Source organism: Bos mutus, chromosome 5 (genome assembly GCF_027580195.1).
Source record: "Bos mutus isolate GX-2022 chromosome 5, NWIPB_WYAK_1.1, whole genome shotgun sequence".
NCBI lineage: Eukaryota > Metazoa > Chordata > Mammalia > Artiodactyla > Bovidae > Bos > Bos mutus.
The window spans coordinates 67,489,172-67,509,016 of NC_091621.1; the positions used below are offsets into that span (position 1 = coordinate 67,489,172).

Here is a 19,845-nt window from a genome sequence, read left to right on the forward strand (position 1 = left end):
GAGTCTCCTAAGGAAGTTGTAAGGGACTCTAGCATCTCCCTTTTGGGCACAAATGTCTGTCAAATCACCACATGTCCTGGCTGTCTCAAAAGTCACCTGCCGGACTTCCCCGGTCCAGGGCTAAAACCGCACCGTCAGTGCAGGTGGCCTGGGATGGGAGCTAGATCCTACCTGCCGCAGAAGATCCTGCATTCTGCAAGGAAGATACAAGATCTCTTATGTCACAACTAAGACCCAGCACAACCAAAAAAAAAAAATAAAGACCCTTGTATACTTTGGGCTACTGCAGCTGTCCCCATGATAAGGCTGCCCCAAACCATAAACTATATTTGGGTGGATCAAAAATCTAAACTTACTTGGTTAGGTGACAAATAAGCTTTATAGCTGCCAAAACCAAACTATCGACCTCTTATATCAGTTATTTTTTTCTCGCTTTCTCTCTCACAGACTGACAGGAGCACATGGAGAATGGAGGTGTTTGGACACTATCAGCTCAGTTCAGTTCAGCCGCTCAGTCGTGTCTGACTCTTTGAGACCCCATGAATCGCAGCACGCCAGGCCTCCCTGTCTATCAGCAACTCCCGGAGTTCACCCAAACTCATGTGCATCGAGTCGGTGATGCCATCCAGCCATCTCATCCTCTGTCATCCCCTTCTCCTCCTGCCCCCAATCCCTCCCAGAATCAGAGTCTCTTCCAATGAGTCAACTCTTCGCATTGGAGTTTCAGCTTTAGCGTCAGTCCTTAGCACCACTTAAAATGGTCGCCCACTTCCAACAACACAAGAGAGGACTCTATACATAGACATCACCAGATGGTCAGTACCAGAATCAGATTGATTATATTCTTGGCAGCCAAAGATGGAGAACCTCTATATAAGGTTCTCTATAGGAGAAACTCTATATAAGTCAGTGAAACAAGACTTGGAGCTTACTGTGGCTCAGATCATAAGCTCCTTAATGTAAAATTCAGGCTTAACCTGAAGAAAGTAGGGAAAACAGCTAGGCCACTCAGGTATGACCTAAATCAATTCCTTATGATGATACAGTGGAGGTGATGCATAGATTCAAGGAATTAGATCTCATAGACACATTCAAAAAACTAAGATCATGGCATCTGGCCCCATCACGTCAGGGCAAATAGATGGGGAAACAATGGAAAGAGTGACCGACTTTATTTTCTTGAACTCCAAAATCACTGTGGATGGTGATTGCAGCCATGAAATTAAAAGATGTTTGCTCCTTGGAAGAAAAGCTATAATAGACCTAGATGGTGTATTAAAACCCATTCGTCACATTGCTGACAAAGGTCCATATAGTCAAAACTTTGGTTTTTCCAGTCATCATGTATGGATGTGAGAGTTGGACCATAAGAAAGGCTGAGCACTGAAGAACTGATGCTTTTGAACTGTGGTGCTGGAGAAAACTCTTGAGAGCCCCTTGGACTGCAAGATCAAACCAGTCAATCCTGAAGGAAATCAGTCCTGAATACTCATTAGAATGTTGATGCTGAAGCTCCAATTCTTTGGCCACCTGATGTAAAGAGCTGACTCATTGGAAAAGACCCTAAGGCAGGTAAAGATTGAGGGCAGCAGGAGAAGGGGGCAACAGAGGATGAGATGGTTGGATGGCATCATCAACTCAATGAATACGAGTTTAAGTGAACTCAGAGTTTCCTGGTGGCTCAGCTGGTAAAGAATCTGTCTATAATGCAGGAGACCTGGGTTTGATTCCTGGGTTGGGAAGATCCCCTGGAGAAGGCAACAGCTACCCACTCCAGTATTCTGGCCTGGAGAATTCCATGGAGTGAAGAGTCCATGGGGTCGCAAAGAGTCAGACATGACTGAGCAACTTCGCCAACGCTCAGAGATAGTGAAGGACAGGGAAGCCTAGCGTGCTGCAGTCCATGGGGTTGCAAGAAGTCAGACATGACTTATTGACTGAACGACAACAATAACAACCACAACATGCTAACCTTGTTTGTAAACCACTCTTGTCTTTTTAATGTGACAACCACATGTGTAAAGGTTCCCACCTAAATGTTCAGGATGATGTGGGTTTGGATGCCAGGGTCCTTCTGTGACCAAATACCGCACCGCAAATGCCAGCCAAATTATAAACAAAAGTTACTTTGCTCATAAACTTGTGCCAGATAAGCACACTAGCTGAGAAATCACAGAGAATCTGCCATATATCACAATTTCAAGGTCTTTTCAGCACCGAGGATCTTATTCCCAAGCTTTAAAGACTGTACATTGGAAAAAGCAGTCTTAAAAATCTTTTCACACTAATAGAAAAAGACTTCAATACTGCTATGCAAACCTTGAAAATACTACACTCAGAAGTTACTAGCTTAGCCTTTGTGGTACTCTAAAATCAACGTGCCCTAAATGCACTGATATTCAGCAAGGAGGACCTTGTGCAATCACTGTTGAAAAATAGCGCTTTTTGTGAATCCAGCAGGGCAAATAATATCTAATTTACATGTGCTAAAAGAAGTTTAACAGTTTTTCTGGACAAAGTCCTGAGAGTGTTAATAGCTTCAGTAGGGAAGTCAGAGGTCTCCAGTGGCAGGAGCAAATTCACTACAAGTGGCAGACGGCTTTTTCTTTTCTCTTCTAATCCTGCATTGTCATGGTGACATCTGGTTCCACCTGAACTGAACTTTGTCTCAAACCTTGAGTTAACCACTGTGCTTTTCTTGGAAATGTTTTCTTAAGCTATATTAATGAACTATGTATTTGCTTGGGAATCTGGTTTCTTCAAGATTCGTGCCAGTCGTTTTGTGGCCAGGGATGACTCATCCTGTGCCCGTGCTATCTCAAAATGCATGTTGTGGGGGAGGGGCCTGGTGTAAATCTCAATTTTGAGGTGTTTCCTTCCTCTAATTAGCAGCTTGCTAGAAGGTATGTAACTTCTTGCTAAAAACTAGCAAGGGGGCACTCTTTTTGTCCCCTTCTGATGTCTATGTCAGAAGGTTTCTCTGTCTCCTATATACTTTAAAAAGACTTTATTACACAGTAAGCTCTGAGCAATCAAGAGCAATCAAGCAATCCTTGTCTCTGGCACTGGATCGAATTCCTGTCCTCCAGAGGCCATGAATCCTGGCATTGCACGTGACTTATAGCAAAAACCTTTCAGTCCCAGGGTTGGGGAACTTATGTAACAGGATGTGGAGAAACGTTGCCCAGTTGGTTCTTTTCTGCTTGTTCAACTTCATTTTCTGTTTGTTTATCTTCAATTTTGCAATAAGGAGTTCATGATCTGAGCTACAGTCACAAAAACAAGACTAGGAGCTGACTGTGGCTAAGATCATGAACTCCTTACTGCAAAATTCAGACTTAAATAGAAGAAAGTAGGGAAAACCGCTATGTCATTCAGGTATGACCTAAATCAAATCCCTTACTATTATACAGTGGAAGCAACAAAATAGATTCAAGGGATTAGATCTGATAGACAGAGTGCCTGAAGAACTATGGATAGAGATTCATAACACTGTACAGGAGGCGGGGACCAAAACCATACCCAAGAAAAAGAAATACAAAAAGGCAAAATGGTTGTCTGAGGAAGCCTTACAAATAGCTGAGAAAAGAGAAGGAAATGGCAAAGGAGAAAAGGAAAGATACATCCATCTTAATGCAGAGTTCCAAAGAATAGCAAGAAGAGATAAAAAAGTCTTCTGAAGTGAACAATGCAAAGAAATAGAGGAAAATAGTAGAATGGGAAAGACTAGAGAACTCTTCAAGAAAATCAGAGATACCAAGGGAACATTTCATGCAAAGATGGGCTCAATAAAGGATAGAAATGGTATGGACCTAACAGAAGCAGAAGATATTAAGAAGGAGTGGCAAGAATACACAGATGAACTATACAAAAAAGATCTAAATGACCCAGATAACCACGATGGTGTGATCACTCACCTAGAGCCAGACATCCTAAAGTATGAAGTCCAGTGGGCCTTAGGAGGCATTACTATGAACAATGCTAATGGAGGTGACGGAATTCCAGCTGAGCTATTTCAAATCCTAAAAGATGATGCTGTGAAAGTGCTGCACTCAATATGCCAGCACATTTGGAAAACTCAGCAGTGGCCACCGGACTGGAAAAGTTCAGTTTTCATTCAAATCCCAAAGAAGGACAATGGCAAAGAATGTTCAAACTACCATACAATTGCACTCATTTCACATGCTAGCAGAATCATGCTCAAAATCCTTCAAGCTTCAACAATATATGAACCGAGAACTTCCAGATGTATAAGCTGGATTTAGAAAAGGTAGAGGAGAAGGCAATGGCACCCCACTCCAGTACTCTTGCCTGGAAAATCCCATGGACGGAGGAGCCTGGTGGGGCTGCAGTCCATGGGGTCGCGAAGAGTCGGACATGACTGAGCGACTTCACTTTCACTTTTCACTTTCATGCATTGGAGAAGGAAATGGCAACCCACTCCAGTGTTCTTGCCTGGAGAATCCCAGGGACGGGGGAGCCTGGCGGGCTGCCATCTATGGGGTCGCACAGAGTCAGACACTACTGAAGCGACTTAGCAGCAGCAGCAGCAGCAGCAGCAGCAGAGGAACTAGAGATCAAATTGCCAACATCCACTGGATCATAGAAAAAGCAAGAGAATTTCAGAAAAACGTCTACTTCTGCTTCACTGACTATGCTAACACCTTTGACTGTGTGCATGCATGCATGCTAAGTCACTACTGTCATGTCCAACTCTGTGCAACCCTATGGATTGCAGCCTGCCAGGCTCCTCTGTCCATGGAAATTCTCCAGACAAGAATATTGGAGTGAGTTGCCATGACTTCCTCTAGGGGATCTTCCCTTCCCAGGAATGGAACCCACATCTCTATGTCTCCTGCATTGGCAAGTGGGTTCTTTAGCACTAGCTCTACCTGGAAGCTCCTTTGACTATGTGGATTGCAGGAAACTGTGGACAATTCTTAAAGAGATGGAATACCAGAACACCTTACCTGCCTGCTGAGAAATGTTTATGCAGGTCAAGAAGCAACAGACCCAGACATGGAACAAAGGACTGGTTCCAAACTGGGAAAAGAGTATGTCAAGGTTATATACTGTCACCTTGATTATTTGACTTATATGCAGAGTATATCATGAGAAATGCTGGGCTGAATGAAGCCCAAGTTGGAATCAAGATTGCTGGGAGAAATATCAATAACCACAGATATGCACCACCCCAGGGTGGATGACACCACCCTTATGGCAGAAAGTGAAGAACTAAAGAGCCTCTTGATGAAAGTGGAAAAGGAGAGTGAAAAAGTTGGTTTAAAACTCAACATTCAAAAAACTAAGATCATGGTATCCGGTCCCATCACTTCATGGAAAATAGATGGGGAGACAATGGAAACAGTGACAGACTTTATTTTCTTGGGCTCCAAAATCACTGCAGATGGTGACTGTAGCCATGAAATTAAAAGATGCTTGCTCCTTGGAAGAAAAGCTATGACCAACCTAGACAGCATATTTAAAAGCAGAGACACTATTTTGCCAACAAAGGTCCGTCTAGTCAAAGCTATGGTTTTCCCAGTAGTCATGTATGGATGTGAATATTCAGGGTTCATTTCCTTTAGGATCGACTGGTTTGATCTCCTTGCTGTCCAAGAGACTCAAGAATTTTCTTCAGCACCACAGTTCAAAAGCATCAAATCTTCAGCACTCAGCCTTCTTTATGGTCCAACTGAGCACCGAAGAATTGATACTTTTGAACTGTGGTGTTGGAGAAGACTCTTGAGCATGCCTTGAACTGCAAGGAGATCAAGCCAGTCAATCCTAAAGGCAACCAACCCTGAATATTCATTGGAAGGACAGATACTGAAGCTCCAATACTGTGGCCACCTGATGCAAAGAGTTGACTCATTAGAAAAGACTTTGACGCTGGGAAAGATTGAAGGCAGGAGGAGAAGGGGATGATGGAGGATGAGATGGTGAGATAGCATCACTGACTCGATGGACATGAGTTTGAGTATACTCTGGGAGTTGGCGATGGACAGGGAAGCCTGGCGTGCTGCAGTCCATGGGTTTGCAAAGAGTCAGACGTGACTGAGTGACTGAACAACAGTATCATTCTAATCTATGTTCTTTTCTTTCTTTGCAATTTTACCAATTTATTACTTACTTTTTTCTGTACAGTCACCAGGTCAGTTTTTTACATATGAAATTATTAAGGAAGTTTCATTAGAGGGAACTGATGGGGTTCCAGGAAGGCTGCCCCAAGATGCATATCTGGCATGCAGATTAATTCATACTGAAAACAAGCAAGGCCCAAAAGACTCAGAAAGAACATTTGACTGTCCTTCTAATTGCCTAGAGACTTTCAGATAGAAGTCCCATTCTAGGAAGGAGTTATCACCATAGATAACTCTTGGTGCTGTTCAGTCACTCAATCATTGTGGACTCTTTGCCACCCCAAGGGCTATAGCATGCCAGGCTTCCCTGTCCTTTACCATCTCCGGGAGCTTGATAAATAACTACAGTATATTGTAAGCTAGGTATGGTAGACAGGAAAGAACATAACAAGGTCTGTTTGATCACTGTCCTCTCTTGAGTCCCACTGTCTCTAGATAGCCCAGCAAACACTTGTTGATCATGCATTAACTCTTTTTGTCTTCATGTGGATTATCTTACTTCTCCTAGAAGTCTTAGACCTCTACCTCCTTCTCCTAGGTCCAAGATGACTTATATACCTCACCTTGCCTTCTATCTTTGCAGTTTCTTATGCTTTGTGCATTCCCCATATGTACATATTAAACTTGATTTTGTCCTCTTAATCTGCTTGAACCTGGAATGTCAGGTCCATGAATCAAGGCAAATTGAAAGTGGTCAAACAAGAGATGGCAAGAGTGAATGTCAACATTCTAGGAATCAGCGAACTGAAATGGACTGGAATGGGTGAATTTAACTCAGATGACCGTTATATCTACTACTGCAGGCAGGAATCCCTCAGAAGAAATGGAGTAGCCATCATGGTCAACAAAAGAGTCCGAAATGCAGTACTTGGATGCAATCTCAAAAACGACAGAATGATCTCTGTTCGTTTCCAAGGCAAACCATTCAATATCACAGTACTCCAAGTCTATGCCCCAACCAGTAATGCTGAAGAAGCTGAAGTTGAATGGTTCTATGAAGACCTACAATACCTTTTAGAACTAACACCCAAAAAAGATGTCCTTTTCATTATAGGGGACTGCAATGCAAAAGTAGGAAGTCAAGAAACACCTGGAGTAACAGGCAAATTTAGCCTTGGAATACGGAATGAAGCAGGGCAAAGACTAATAGAGTTTTGCCAAGAAAATACACTAGTCATAACAAAAACCCTCTTCCAAAAACACAAGAGAAGACTCTATACATGGACATCACCAGATGGTCAACACCGAAATCAGATTGATTATATTCTTTGCTGCCAAAGATGGAGAAGCTCTATAAAGTCAGCAAAAACAAGACCAGGAGCTGACTGTGGCTCAGATCATGAACTCCTTATTGCCAAATTCAGACTTAAATTGAAGAAAGTAGGGAAAACCACTAGACCATTCAGGTATGACCTAAATCAAATCCCTTATGATTATACAGTGGAAGTGAGAAATAGATTTGAGGGACTAGATCTGATAGACAGAGTGCCTGATGAACTATGGATGGAGGTTCATAATGTTGTACAGGAGACAGGGATCAAGACCATCCCCATGGAAAAGAAATGCAAAAAAGCAAAATGGCTGTATGGGGAGGCCTTACAAATAGCTGTGAAAAGAAGAGAAACGAAAAGCAAAGGAGAAAAGGAAAGATATAAGCATCTGAACGCAGAGTTCCAAAGAATAGCAAGAAGAGATAAGAAAGCCTTCTTCAGCGAACAATGCAAAGAAGTAGAGGAAAACAACAGAATGTGAAAGACTAGGGATCTCTTCAAGAAAATTAGAGATACCAAAGGAACATTTTACACAAAGATGGGCTCAGTAAAGGACAGAAATGGTATGGACCTAACAGAAGCAGAAGATATTAAGAAGAGATGGCAAGAATACACAGAAGAACTGTACAAAAAAGATCTTCATGACCCAGATAATCACGATGGTGTGATCACTGACCTAGAGCCAGACATCCTGGAATGTGAAGTCAAGCGGGCCTTAGAAAGCATCACTACAAACAAAGCTAGTGGAGGTGATGGAATTCCAGTTGAGCTATTCCAAATCCTGAAAGATGATGCTGTGAAAGTGCTGCACTCAATATGCCAGCACATTTGGAAAACTCAGCAGTGGCCACAGGACTGGAAAAGGGCAGTTTTCATTCCAATCCCAAAGAAAGGCAATGCCAAAGAATGCTCAAACTACCACACAATTGCACTCATCTCACACGCTAGTAAAGTAATGCTCAAAATTCTCCAAGCCAGGCTTCAGCAATATGTGAACCATGAACTTCCTGATGTTCAAGCTGGTTTTAGAAAAGGCAGAGGAACCAGAGATCAAATTGCCAACATCCACTGGATCATGGAAAAAGCAAGAGAGTTCCAGAAAAACATCTATTTCTGCTTTCTTGACTATGCCAAAGCCTTTGTCTGTGTGGATCACAATAAACTGTGGAAAATTCTGAAAGAGATGGGAATACCAGACCATCTGATCTGCCTCTTGAGAAATTTGTATGCAGGTCAGGAAGCAACAGTTAGAACTGGATACGGAACAACAGACCTTTTCCCAAATAGGAAAAGGAGTACATCAAGGCTGTATATTATCACCCTGCTTATTTAACTTGGATGCAGAGTACATCATGAGAAACACTGAACTGAAAGAAGCACAAGCTGGAATCAAGATTGCCGGGAGAAATATCAATAACTTCAGATATGCAGATGACACCACCCTTATGGCAGAAAGTGAGGAGGAACTAAGAAGTGTCTTGATGAAAGTGAAAGAGGAGAGTGAAAAAGTTGGCTTAAAGCTCAACATTCAGAAAACGAAGATCATGGCATCTGGCCCCATTACTTCATGGGAAATAGATGGGGAAACAGTGGAAACAGTGTCAGACTTTATTTTTTTGGGCTCCAAAATCACTGCAGATGGTGACTGCAGCCATGAAATTAAAAGACCCTTACTCCTTGGAAGGAAAGTTATGACCAACCTAGATAGCATATTCAAAAGCAGAGACATTACTTTGCCAACAAAGGTTCGTCTAATCAAGGCTATGGTTTTTCCAGTGGTCATGTATGGATGTGAGAGTTGGACTGTGAAGAAGGCTGAGCGCCGAAGAATTGATGCTTTTGAACTGTGGTGTTGGAGAAGACTCCTGAGAGTCCCTTGGACTGCAAGGAGATCCAACCAGTCCATTCTGAAGGAGATCAGCCCTGGGATTTCTTTGGAAGGAATGATGCTAAAGCTGAAACTCTAGTACTTTGGCCACCTCATGCGAAGAGTTGACTCATTGGAAAAGACTCTGATGCTGGGAGGGATTGGGGGCAGGAGGAGAAGGGGATGACAGAGGATGAGATGGCTGGATGGCATCACTGACTTGATGGATGTGGTGATGGACAGGGAGGGCTGGCGTGCTGCGATTCATGGGGTCGCAAAGAGTCGGACAAGACTGAGCAACTGAACTGAACTCAACTGAACTGAGAGTGCATCATGTGAAATTCTGGGCTGGATGAAGCTCAAGCTGTAATCAAGATTTCTGGGAAAAATATCAATAACCTCAGATATGCAGATACCCCACCCTTATGGCAGAAAGTGAAGAAGAACTAAAGAGTCTCTTGATGAAGATGAAAGAGGAGAGTGAAAAAGTTGACTTAAAACTCAACATTCAAAAAATGAAGATCATGGCATCTGGTCCTGTCACTTCATAGCAAACAGATGGGGAAACAGTGGAAACAGTGACAGACTTTATTTTCTTGGACTCCAAAATCACTGCAGATGGTGACTGCACCCATGAAATTAAGACACTTGCTCCTTGGAAGAAAAGCTATTGCAAACCTAGACAGCATATTAAAAAACAGAGATATTACTTTGCCAAAAAAGGTCCATCTAGTCAAAGCTTTTGTTTTTCCAGTAGTCATGTGTGGATGTAAGAATTGGACCATAAAGAAAGCTGAATGCCAAACAATTGATGTTTTTGAACTGTGGTGTTGGAGAAGACTCTTGAGAGTTCCTTGGACTGCAAGAAGACCAAACCAGTCAATCCTAAAGGCAATCAACCCTGAATATTCATTGGAAGGACTGATGCTGAAGCTCCAATACTTTGACCACCTGATGCAAAGGGTTGACTCATTGGAAAAGTCCCTGATGCTGGGAGAGATCAAAGGTGGGAGGAGAAGGAGATGACAGAGGATGAAATGGTTTGATGGCATCACCGACTGGATGGACATGAGTTTGAGCAAGCCCTGCGAGTTGATGATGGACAAGAAAGCCTGGTATGCTGCAGTCCATGGGGTCACAAAGAGCCAGACAGGACTGAGTGGCTCAACTGAATACTGTTAGACCTAATTTCAGTTACTGTCTATTAGGCTGCAATCCACAGGCCTGCAAGCCCTGTACTTGTGCAGCCTCAAGACCAAAGAAAGAGCCCAGAGTTGTACCCAGTCTAAGTTATACTGCTCACTGTTTCTTTTTTGTTGTATACCATATGGCAGGCCAACTTGGGAGACAAGTTGTTGGGGCAAGGAATAGTGACTTCATCTGGAACGCCAGAAAACCAAGATGGTGTGTTTGTGTCTCAAAGAACCATCTTGCCTGAGTTAAAATTCAAGTTTCTTTTATACAAAAAGGGGAGGGAGTAAAGTCAAGCATTTCCTGGTTCCTATCAGCCTCCAGAGGTGATATGTTCATGTCTTCCTGTCTGACAGATGGGCCTGGTCAGGGAGTTTTGTGAGGTAAACAAAGGTATTTTTGCTTAATGCTCATTGCGTGCATTTGTGCTAGTCATTTCAGTTGTGTCTGACTCTTTGTGATCTTATGGACTGTAGCCCTCCATAAAGGACTGTGTCCATGGGATTCTCCAGGCAAGAATACTGGACTGGGTTGCCATGTCCTGCTTCAGGGATCTTCCGGACCCTGGGATTGAATTCAAGTCTCTTATGTCTCCTGCATTGGCAGCTGGGTTCTTTACCACTAGCGCCACCTGGGAAGCCCCTAATGCTCATTACTTGGAGGCAAAGTTCTCATAGATGGACCCTTATGTATAACTTAAGCTGATAGGCAAAAGCCCTTTGGTGATTAACTTGAAATACAAAACATTTGTCCCTATTACAATTTCCTACTATCAATGCCCATTCCGTCATCTTGTGGGGAAAGGGGCGATAAACTTTCTGTCTACTTGCTGCTGAATGGAAGTAATGAATATTCTTTAGTCTTAGTCTGTTCCTTTTTAGCTACAACTACCTGAAGCAGATGAATCCTCTTGGCACTTAGTTGTCTAATTCATAGTTGAACTTGGGGCTTGAGTTCCAGTTCCCAATACATGTAGTAAATTCCTATGCTATTTAGTTAGACATAAACAAAAAAAATTGATTGACTCTTACTCCAGCTACAGAGAAATTACCATCTACTTCATGTAGATAGGCAGACCTGTTGGAGGCAAACTCATGAAGAGGTTAGTATTATGCCCAAAGTTTAATATAATAGGCAACTGCTGGGTATCCTACAACAGCAGTCCCCAACCCCTGGGCTATAGACTGGTCCACCACCTTTTAGGAACCAGGTGGCACAGCGTGGGTGAGGGCTGGGCCAGTGAGTGTCTGCAGCTCCCCATCAATTGCATCATCACCTAAACCTACCCCTCCACCCCGATCTGTGGAAAAATCATCTTTCACAAAACTGGTCCCTGGTACCAAAAAGGTTGGGACCACTGTCTTAGAGTGTCTATGGATTCTCTTGCTTGGGCAGACACCTGGAAATGGCCTACCATATAGTATTTCAAAGCGGCTTAATTGAAGCCTGCTTCCTGGACCCACCGATCTGTAGTCAGGCAACCGGGAAGGCCTCATCCCAAGTTACTTTAGTCTGGACATGTTTTAGAGATGTTCCTTTTTAAATGTATAATTCAGTTTCATAGCTCTTCCTGTTGATTGTGGTCTCTGGGATGAAAGTAGTTTCAATGCCTTAACCCCAATCAGGGGATAATTTCTCTTGAAAAGTGAAAGTGAAGTTGCTCAGCCATGTCTGACTCTTTGTGACCCCTTGGATGGTACCCAGGTCTCCCGCATTGCAGGCAGACGTTTTAACCTCTGAGCCACCAGGGAAGCCCAAATTTCTCTTCAGAGGACTTTAATGACTTCAGACTTTCTGTCCAGTGGGATATGCTTCTCACTATCCAAAAAAAGGGTTTCCCTGGTAGCTCAGCTGTTAAAGAATCCACCAGCAATGAAGAAGACCCCAGTTGGATTCCTGGGTCGGGAAGATCCCCTAGGGAAGGCACAGACTACCCACTCTAGTATTCTTGGTCTTCCCTGGAGGAGGGTGCTTCAGATCGTAAAGAATCCACAATACAGGAGTTCTGGGTTCGATCCCTGGGTTGGGAAGATCCCCTGGAGAAGGGCATGGCAACCCACTCTGGTATTCTTGCCTGGAGAATGGATAGAGGAGCCTGGCAGGCTACAGTCCATGGGGTCACAAAGAGTCGGACACAACTCAACCATAAAGCACACACACACATTCTGAACAAGAATCCACAAACACTAGAAGGTTGTCCAAAATTTCCTGCAGCTCAAAGCATTTGAGTAAAGTCTATTTTCCAGTCCTTGGTGGGGCAGTTTCCTCTGTGTTGAGTTCCCACCTTGGGAGGTTCTAAAGCAATTCTGGGGTTATTTTTAGACTCTGATGTCAAGCTGTCCTGATGGAAGACATCAGGAAGGACAACGGGCTCTTTCTCTGTAAGTTTTAAGTGGGGCTTCTATGGGGAATTGGTGTCTCAAGTCTAAGGAAGCTCCCAGGCTTCTTCCCTTCAGGTTCCTGTTTCTGCCACAGGAGAGGCTTTTATTGTTTCTATGTTAGCCTAGAGGCAATCTCGGAGAAGGCAATGGCACCCCACTCCAGTACTCTTGCCTGGAAAATCCCATGGACAGAGGAGCCTGGTAGACTGCAGTCTATGGGTTCGCAAAGAGTCGGACATGACTGAACGACTTCCTTTTCACTTTTCACTTTTACGCATTGGAGAAGGAAATGGCAAGCCACTCCAGTGTTCTTGCCTGGAGAATCCCAGGGACGGAGGAGCCTGGTGGGCTGCTGTCTATGGGGTCGCACAGAGTCGGACACAACTGAAGTGACTTAGCAGCAGCAGCAGCAGCAACATGGGAAAGGCATGTCCATTTCTATTTGTAGTTTTAGCTGATTTTTAGGAACCAACTGGAGACTTTCTTCCTGGAAATGTCTCACTCTGGGATAAGAACAGGTTTTGTTTTGTTTTTTTCCTGTTCTTTTCCTCCATGTGACATCAATAAATATTTTAAATATCACAGAACTAAATTGAGTGTATATGAAGAAACATGCTTTCTGGGTGGCTCAGTGAAAAGAATCCGCAAGCAATGCAGGAGATGTGGGTTCAATTCCTGGGTTGGAAGATACCCTGGAGGAGGAAATGGCAACCCGCTCCAGTATTCTTGCTGGGAAAACCCCATGGACAGAGGAGGCTAGCAGGCTACAGTACCTAGGGTCACAAAGAATCGGACACAACTGAGCGACTGACATGAACGCATGGAGAAAGCATACTAAACAAAATAAAATGAAAACCTCAAAAGGACCTAAAGGAGCACAGTCAAACAGAAAATCCTAAATAAACCCTCAACTTTGGTCTTGGGTTTTACAGATACCAATGACACAGGAAACCATAAGCAACATAAATAACTGAGCAAGAAGATCAGTACGCATCCCACAGGGTCCTCACATAATCCTGCCCAAACCACTTGTAGAGATCCTAACAAGTACTGTGGTCACACGTTGTTATTATACAATATAGCATCTTCATCTCACCCATGTTCACAGCTGTAATCAGGTCACTTATCCAAAATGTGCCTTAGAAGGCTTTCTTTAGAGATCATAGAAACATTATGTGTTTTCAAAGACAGAAATTCAAGACAGACAAAACACAAACTGCACACACAAATCCTAGCATCCAAAGAAACAGATAAACCAGGTCACAAACCGAGCTGTAAAAGTCCAGCAACTCTTTCCACTCTCCAACAGGATACCCAACTCAAGTAAAGGCAGTCTGAAGAAAAAGGCCCAAATGGAGAGTAAATAAAATCTCTATCTGTAAACACCGGAGTGACCTGCCCTTCTGTATGAAGCCTGTGGCCGCTCCCGTATGCTGATTCCTTATTCCACCTGCCAGGGACTTCCCTGGCAGTGCAGTGGTTAAGACTCCGTGCTTCCAGTGCTGAGGGCATGGGCTCGTTCCCTGGTTGGGGAACTAAGATCCCGCATGCCTCATGGCATGACCAAAAAACTAATAAATGAGGGAACTAAAGTTTAAAGAGATACCACTGCCCTGTTCCCGCTGCCAAATGTGGGGGCAGCCAGTGCTGCTTTGGGGGATTTTGAAGATGAGATCCTCAGGATAGGAGGTCCTGGCATCTGCTAGGAGCTTACCAGAAAATTCCCAAGCCAGGCTGGCTAGCCAAGGAGTAGCAAGGATTCTGGCTGGCTGTACCAACATTTGTTACCTAGTCCAAGCTCGTACTGCTTGTCACAGAACAGGGCAAAAAAATCAAAAGAGGAACTGTTAGTGCAAGGAATGGTGACTTTATTTGGAGAACCAGCAGAGAGAAAATGGTGAGCTCCTGTCTCACAGGACCATCTTGCCTGAGTTAGAATTCAGACCTCTTTCTGCTGAAAGGCGGGGGAGTGAAGTCGAGCATTTCCTAGTTCCCACCAGCCTCCGGAGGGAGTGTGTTCATTTCTTTGCACCTGCAGTCATTCACAGCTGGGCCTGGCCATGATGTTTTCTGAGAGGCAAAGTTCCCAGAGGCGGGCTATTTTGTATAATTCAAGCTGATAAGCAACATTACTTTCATGATTAACTTGAAATAGCAAACAAGATTTCTTCCTTATTTCAGAGTCAGTGACAGAGACATTCTTTAAAGGGGGATCTTACATGTCTGAAGCAAAATCCTGGAGCAATACTCCACCCTGTGTGACAGACAGAAGGCAAGACATGGCAGTAGTCTTTGCTATGGGATGGTGAGGGATTGGTGGGAGGAGGAGAAGTTACCAGTTATAAAGGGAACTGACCTCAGGTTGGCTCTTTGGTTACCAGGGAAACCAGCAGAGGAGCACCTCTTTTTGTCCTTTGGATAAGGTATTCCTAATCTTTAGAGCTATCATAGTCTGGGCCTGGGGCAAGTATGTAGGCATGCACTGATTAGGATCTAGCAGCAAGAGGAAAGATCAGTCCTGTGAGTAGGGTGAAGGTAAAGCAGAGACTGATAGAGCAGGGGATGTACAGAGAGCAAGTGAACAACCACCTAGGGAGAATTGATCAGATATTATCATAAACATGTGTCACCGAAAAAACAAAATACCCTCCAAATTCCATTATAATGCACTCAAAGTCTTTTGTCATTTACAGAAAGTTACTGTTTTACTCAGGTGCTTTTGTAAAAGTGTTTCTGCAAAAATATTTCATCTTCAGAGAAATTCATGGAAAGGATTTTGACAGGTACTGGCTTCTGTGAAGGTTAAGATCATAAAATTAAATTGGGTTAAACTTGCCAGAACTAATGAAAAAACTAGATTCAAGCAGAACAAGTATTAATTACATCAGACTGAGCAAACTGGGAGGACGATTATAATTTTTATGACATTTTGTTTTAAACTTTGCCAGTTCTTTTATATTATGCTTTTCCAAAGTTAAGGAAACTTCTCTCAAGCTATCTATGTCTTGCAGCATTTTGGTAAAGTATACCCTAGTAAACAAAGATGAAATATTTACTTTTTCTCTCTACCTGATCCCTCTTGAATTTGGAAACCCTTAAGTATTCTTTTCATGGCAATAGAGTTAAGTTATTTGCATAAGTTCATTAAGCATCTGGTCTTTTCTAACAGGACACAGTTGGAAATATTTGCTGTATTACTGACAAGGACAGAGTAAAGGGACAAAGTAGGTGATTAGTTAATCCCATCAGGGGCCTATAAGTAGAAAAGTTTACCTGTAAGTTAAACGATGGCTCGAGAGAGCAGGCTTGCTTTACCACACAACCAAGCGGGCTTGCTTAGCAACGAAACCACGCAAAGGAAGCATGAGACGTGACCCCAAACAATAACTCAATGGTGGCATGACCCACATCCTGCCCAGTGAGCTCAGGAAGTTAATGATCCCTGGGACATGCTCTCTGCACACATGATAAACGATACTTTGTGGACCTAACTTCAACATGTGCGGAAAAGAAAACGCCTCTGCTCAATCAGGAGGAGGAGCTGTTAATGAAAGCATGACTTCTGCTCAAGAAAGACAAAGAAAAAAAAAAAGAAAGACAAAGGCCTCCTCCCCTCCCCACTTTTCCTTTGATTTTAAAACTATAGCCTGGTAAGTTCTCAGGGCGTGGCAGTTGTAAACCTCACAAGCATTCTGCTCTAATAAATCACTTCTTATCTATCACTTTGCCTCCCTCTGATTTCTTTTCTGCACTGAGACATAAAGGACCACAGTACCAGAACTTTTCAGAGCCCCTGAAATGACCCAAGTGGTTTAATTACCAAGGGTTTGACTGGATTGTCATACTCGAGAGAGAGAAGCATAAACTCAGATATGACCAGACAGCTTTAAGGAATTGAGGTTAGCTTTATGGAGCCAATAAAGTGACTCAGAGGTTAAAGCGTCTGCCTGCAACGAGGGAGACCTGGGTTTGATCCCTGGGTTGGAAAGATCCCCTGGAGAAGGAAATGGCAACCCACTCCAGTATTCTTGCCTGGAGAATCCCATGGACAGAGGAGCCTGGTAGGCTGCAGTCCACGGTGTCGCAAAGAGTAGGACACAACTGAATGACTTCACTTTCACTTTCACTTTCACTTATGGAGCCAATAAAGCTTCTTGGAAAAGTCAACCCAGCACCTTGCTTCAGCAAAGCAGTCTTAAAAAGATCTTATATAGTCATTATAAATTATCAGGCTAACTTTAGTGAAAACAAATTAGTTTTACTAGGATTATTTTTGATAAAAAATGGGGATGATAGTATAGAGAAAATTTATGTTTGTATCTTTCTATTAGATTCTAATCCTGTTAATTTTGTCTTTGAGACTTTGTATGTACCTGTAAACTGGACTGAATCTTGAATTCTAATTTCCTCAGATGTCTGGATTCTCCAAACTAATGGTTCTGAATTTTCCCCCACACTTCTGATTTGGAACCTGTAAGAACAAAGACTGCTCTTGATCTCCTTGAAAGGGACCATACCAAGCCCTCCCCCACTACCTAGATGGCGACCAGACTTCAGGGGCTTGAGCCTTGGGTACACATTTCAAGAGAAAGACTTCATTTGACATCTGCTCTCATACAAATCGGAGAAGGCAATGGCACCCCACTCCAGTACTGTTGCCTCGAAAATCCCATGGACGGAGGAGCCTGGTAGGCTGCAGTCCATGGGCTCGCAAAGAGTCGGACACGACTGCGTGACTTCACTTTCACTTTTCACTTTCATGCATTGGAGAAGGAAATGGCAACCCACTCCATTGTTCTTGCCTGGAGAATCCCAGGGACAGGGGAGCCTGGTGGGCTGCCCTCTATGGGGTCGCACAGAGTCGGACACGACTGAAGTGACTTAGCAGCAGCAGCTGGTACAAATGTTGGAGACCAACAGATCAAATTGATTAGGGAGAGAGGCAGCTGACAACAATGTAGACTGCTTCCTCCCAAGGTACCAGTGTTTTCTTCCTCAAGCAGAGCAAACCATATCAAATTAGATTAGTAACTCACACTTCACTGTCAATTGCCCACAACTGCCTTACATAAGACCACACAGCTCTGCAAAGTCAACTTGCAATAAACCCTTGAAAGTGAAAGTGAAGTCACTCAGTCGTGTCCGACTCTTTGCAACCCCATGGACTGTAGCCCACCAGGTTCCTCCGTCCATGGGATTTTCCAGGCAAGAATACTGGAGTGGATTGCCATTTCCTTCTCCAGGAAATCTTCCCGACCCAGGGATTGAACCCAGGTCTCCCGCATTGTAGGCAGACGCTTTGCTGTCTGAGCCACCAGGAAGTTTGCCGCAAACACCTGTCATCAGAGTTTGACTTTCTGCACTGCGGACACCCCAGCACATAGTTCGATTATGATTTCTACCTACGATCTTTCCTATCTCAGTTATGCTACAGCTGAGGCCCCCAAATTCTCAGGTCAAGATCTAGGAGTCACCCTTGAAATACACCCAGAGTTCAACCACTTCTCACCCGTCAATCTTTACCTCTCACCTGGAATATGGTGATGATCTCCCCAGCAGTCTGCTTGCTTCCTCCCCTGCCCCTGCATTATGTTCTCCTTCCAGCAGTCAGAATTGTCCTTTTATGGTTTAGGTCAGTTATGTATCAACCCTCTGATCACTTGGAGATGAGTAACACGTGGGAGCTGCTTCCGCATTGTTCCCATTTTTACTGGCAGTGTGGCACCAGACATGTACAGCTTCTGGGGGTACAGTTTAGCAGTAGCTTTCTAGACTTCCTGACAGCCAGCAGCTGTAGAAAAATCCTGTTGCTAGCATTTCTTACACAGAATCAGCCAGATCTGGACATTGCTCTAGGACTGTTTTTACAGCACCCTTGTCCATTCTGTCAGCTACATTATTTGCTGTAATAAATACTTTCTCTGCCTAATCTTGTCGGAGTGGCTTATTCTGTATCCGTCAAAGAATCCTGACTCTTTTTCGGCAGTGCCTAGTGGCTTGTGGGATCTTAGCTTCCCAAACAGGGCTTGAATCCAGGCCGTGGGCAGTGAAAGCCCTAACTACTGAACCACAGAGAATTCCCAGGAATCTTGGCTTTTTGAAAAGGAAAACCAACACCTATCAGTCCGCCTCAGAAGAGGCCCTCCAGCTGTTACCCTTTTGGTGTACTTCTTTCAGTGTTTTGTGTTCATATAGATACATTCACATACATATATATGTTTTTTTAATGTATATGTAAAATACACATTCAGATATTTGTTAAATGTGGGCATAATTTTGATTCTGGGAAAAACTGAGGGTCAGAAGGAAAGGGTACAACAGAAGATTAGATGGTTGGATGGCATCACTGACTCAATGGACATGAGTTTGAGCAAGCTCCGGGAGATAGAGAAGGACAGGGAGGCCTGGCATGCTGCAGTCCATCGGGTCGCAAAGAGTCGGACATGACTTAGTGACTGAACAACAACAACATATGCAGAAATTTGTTAAATGTGGGCATAATTTCATGCAATTTAGTATATTGTTTTTTTTTTCTCTACTTACCACTATTTCATAAGTGTATTTTTGGTCATTATGACTTTTCATAAAGATTTTGAGGGCTGTACAATGTTTCCTCAAATCATTCTGAGTGCCTCATAACATTACATAACAAATTATTGTTAGGCATTCAGATTCTTTTCTGTTTTTCTTTATTATAAATAATGTTGCTGTGGATATCTTTATATATAAGCCATACATAGTAGGATTGATTCATAGAAATAGAATTACTGAGTAACAAGATATGAGTGTTTTAAAGATTGCACATAGAGAATGTCCAATTACCCTCAGAACTTGTACTAATTTGCACTTCCATCATTATCATATGGACATTAAGACCATATAGTATCTTTATAATTTATTTATTTTTTATTGAAGGATAATTGCTTTGCAGAATTTTGTTGTTTTCTGTCCAACCTCAACATGAATCAGCCATAGGTATACATATATCCCCT

At 43.2% G+C, this 19,845-nt stretch overlaps 1 protein-coding gene across 1 annotated transcript in view; it reads right to left on the reverse strand.

Annotated features, from left to right (window-relative positions):
• GLIPR1 (GLI pathogenesis related 1) overlaps positions 1-18,400 on the reverse strand; it is a 69,013-nt gene extending 50,613 nt beyond the window's left edge. Inside the window, 2 exon segments of the mRNA XM_005909640.2 lie at positions 17,227-17,324; positions 18,384-18,400. The gene's annotated coding sequence lies outside the window, so the exon portion shown is untranslated.
• Between the last annotated feature and the right edge of the window lie 1,445 nt (positions 18,401-19,845).